At 45.4% G+C, this 3,531-nt stretch overlaps 1 long non-coding RNA gene across 1 annotated transcript in view; it reads left to right on the forward strand.

Moving 5' to 3' along the window:
* Positions 1-539: 539 nt before the first annotated feature.
* Positions 540-3,531, forward strand: part of LOC125618272 — a 7,825-nt gene continuing 4,833 nt past the window's right edge. The window contains exon 1 of the long non-coding RNA XR_007349518.1: positions 540-1,114. This is a non-coding gene — a long non-coding RNA (uncharacterized LOC125618272). The remainder of the gene's footprint in view (positions 1,115-3,531) is intronic.

The following is a 3,531-nucleotide window of genomic DNA, read 5'->3' on the forward strand; positions in this document are numbered from 1 at the left end:
AGGGTTGTGTTCTGTTATAGAGAACATTCAGATTGTAGGTAGACCTGGACTTGGCTAAAAATCTGGGGGAATCCATCTTTTGTGACTAAACTAAGTTTTAAATTCAATTACAGAATTCCCTTTGTCAAAAAGATACCTTTCCCAAGTTGAATTTAAATTATATGGGAAATCCATATTTTTATTAGAATTATTTTTTCCTATGAGGAAATATGCATGAATAACAAGGGCAGAAATTCTGATGCCCAAGGTGGATTTTGTCATTTGTGTGTGTATGTGTGTGTTTTTGTGTGTTTACACCTCCACATGCACACATGGCTATTATTATAAGTTAATTTACCCTTTTTGAAAAAAAGAAATATTTCAGGTCTCAATATAGATGCAAAACAGATGAAATATTAAAAATTTAATGATTTTTTTTTTCTTTCTTTCTTTTTTTTTTTTTTTTTTTTGGTACCAGGACTTGAACCCAGGGATGCTTAACTACTGAGCCACATCCTCAGTCCCTGTTATTTTTTTATTTTAAGATAGATTTTGCTAAGTTGCTTAGGGCCTTACTAAATAGCTGAGGCTGGCTTTGAATTTGCAATCCTCCTGCCTCAACCTCCTCAGCCTTTGGGATTACACGTGTGTGCCTCCACGCCTGGCAAATGTTGATTGATGTAGATCTGCCATTACAAAAGTAGTTCAAATTCACAGTAAATTCATGTGATACAAAAATTATTTCCTCTCTACTCAATATTGAACCTCTATCCTTTCTCAGAAGTAGTTACCAAATAAGAGACTTTTGTGAGTCAATATTTTAAGGTCAATTTAGTATCATTTATTTATTAGACATTGAAAGATTGTGGAAATACAATGCAGCAACAGAGAAATCAGGAATCCACTGTACTCACAGTCAGGAAAGGTAGATGTTGGTATACAGAAGCCATAAACACATGCTAGGAGCAAAATATTGAGAATCTAGATCCCATTGGTCTAGATCCCATAGGGTTGGTGTTCAGGTACAGAGAGGCACTTGTATCTTTGAATGTAACTGGTCATACTGGTTTCGACACTCTTCAATTGGGAAGGATCACACAAAACCAAGATTCAAAGACAGAACTAGAAGAGATCAGTCCCTCACAGCAGGGCTGGTGGGTCTGGAAATAGCAGACAGGACCAAAATCAAGAATCATCCCCCATCCACAGCTACAGACTCCCCTAGGGCAGCCCAATGAGCAGCATCTAAGTGCCTCAGTCCCGACAGAAGTATTGCCAGGAGGTTTTCTACCTTTGTTCTGGATGACATTGTAGAAGATATCCCTGAGACTATAAAAATGAAAATGACTTCTTAAGCTACAGAGCGGGAACGTCAAGGAGAAATGTGCCATAAAGCCCAGGTGACAGGGAGATAGCAGGGAGATAGCAGGGAGCAGCCAGGAGGGGAAGGGTTCTGAGCAATGAGAAGCAGCTGACTCCCAGCAGCTCCTGCAGACCCACCCACCTAGCAGCAGCATTGCTTCTTGCAGCCACACTTCTGCTGGCAGCAGCACTTCTGCTGGCAGCAGCCCTTCCCACAGCCACAGCCACAGGAGCCACAGCCACAGGAGCCACAGCCACAGGAGCGGCAGCAGGTGCGGCGGCAGCAGCACACAGGGGTGCTGCAGCAGCCCCCACAGCAGCCACGGCAGCAGGGGCAGCAGTTGGAGCAGCAGCCGACTCGGTAGCATCTGCATGTGGTGCAGCTGTTGCAGCTACCACAGCCACCACAGCCACCGCAGCCTCCACAGCCAGAGCAACCCATGTTGTCAGTAGAGAGGACTCAGGTGCAGTGAGAAGACTCAGGAGAGGAGAGGCAGGTCTGGTGCCTCCTTCTGCTGGGGGACACCCTTATATACTGCCCCTATCCCCTTCATTTTTAGCCCAGTTTCTATGGAAGTCTCTCACAAGATCTATTATTCACTTCCTTCTTCAGTTTACTTGACATAACATTGCTATTTAAAGACTGCACAACAATCTTTATTATAAAGTCTTTGACTTTTCTGGTATGAATGTAATAATTGTGTTGGTTTTTGGTTCAGAAGTAGAAAATCAATGGCCAAAATATAGGAAAAAGGAGTCCTTGCCCCTGCCAGTGCTGACCGAGTCTCAGCCGTGGGCCACTGTAGACATTTCATGAGTGTCTCATGCATGCAGTCAAACGTCTCAGGTCATTGGACATTGGAAATGGAGAGTAAGAAGGATCCCTCCAACCCCTTGGTTGATGAGAAATATATCAAGTGAGTCATTTTAAGGTTTCTTTCTCTAGTTTTTAAAATGTAAGCTTATGAAGCAGATACCCTGGTAAACCCAGGGACACCAGCGTTCTGTGGGAAACACAGCCCCCGTAAAGCCAGGTCATCCATGATCCTGAACCTGCCATGTCACCAACCGGAAATCCCCAACCAATGGGAACTCTCCGGGAATCCCCGCGAGAACTCCAAAGTAGCAGGCTGAGGCGGACAGCAGGGGTCTAATACACACAGCTTAACATAACCATTATCATCTCAATGGCTTGCTGGCGTCACCTCTCAACCACTCCGTTCTGGCAAAAATGCCATGCCATTCGGACTCGGCTATGGCTCTCAGCAGTAAACCCCCAGGCTTCTTCAGTGGGTTGCCTGTAGGACCTGAATTGGGTAGTCCTTAAATTCCAAAGGTGGTAAAGCAAGTGCATACCCCTATGGGCCAATCCTCATATGCACAGGCTTCCTGGGACAGGAAATGGAAGCCTGGCAGGTAGAGTCAGCAAAGCACTGCAGATGAGCATCCATCAGTGCATGGACACCGAGTCCCAGCTACAGTACATGTCAGAGAGGTATGAAGTGACTGACCAGTCACCAGATGGAACTTTTTAAAAAGTCTGGCTGGGCACACAATCACGAGCCACCACACAGCTTGTAGATTCAAACAGCAACTCTTTATTCCCGAACTCACACCAGCCGTATACAGACACGTTCTGGGGAAATCCACGTTCTCTGCCCAAATCCACGTTCTCTGCCCAAATCTCCGTTCTCTCCCAAATTCACCTCCACTGGGCTTCTGTCTCCCAAAATATACTCTGAATCCCGTGAGAACTCAAGGGGAACTCAAGCAGCAGGATACACCCTATTCCCAGCAGGAATAATCTTAAACCTTAAACCTGGAACCTAAACTGGGAACGACCTAAACCCGATTATGTTAAACCGGGAACACCCTAATCCGCCCTGGTCCTTGAGCAAGGTCAACTACATTGAATGTCACTGCAAAATGTCAGCAACATGGGGTACGCTGGCAAGGAAATTGTCATACCTACTTGGCTAATGGCTCCCAGCATCTCCCCCCTTCTGATTAATTAAACAACAAGCAATGTGGCTTAAGGACCGTGCCTGGTAGGTTGTCCAATTCAACATATGGTTCTTACCCGTCATCGGAAAACTGACCTTTAGGCGTCAGCCTCCTGTCTTAGGTTGATACCACTGCAATTGAATCATACCCGTCACTGACTACCGGTCCAGCATACAGCCATCACTT

This window comes from Marmota marmota, unplaced genomic scaffold (assembly GCF_001458135.2).
Source record: "Marmota marmota marmota unplaced genomic scaffold, marMar, whole genome shotgun sequence".
Classification (NCBI taxonomy): domain Eukaryota; kingdom Metazoa; phylum Chordata; class Mammalia; order Rodentia; family Sciuridae; genus Marmota; species Marmota marmota.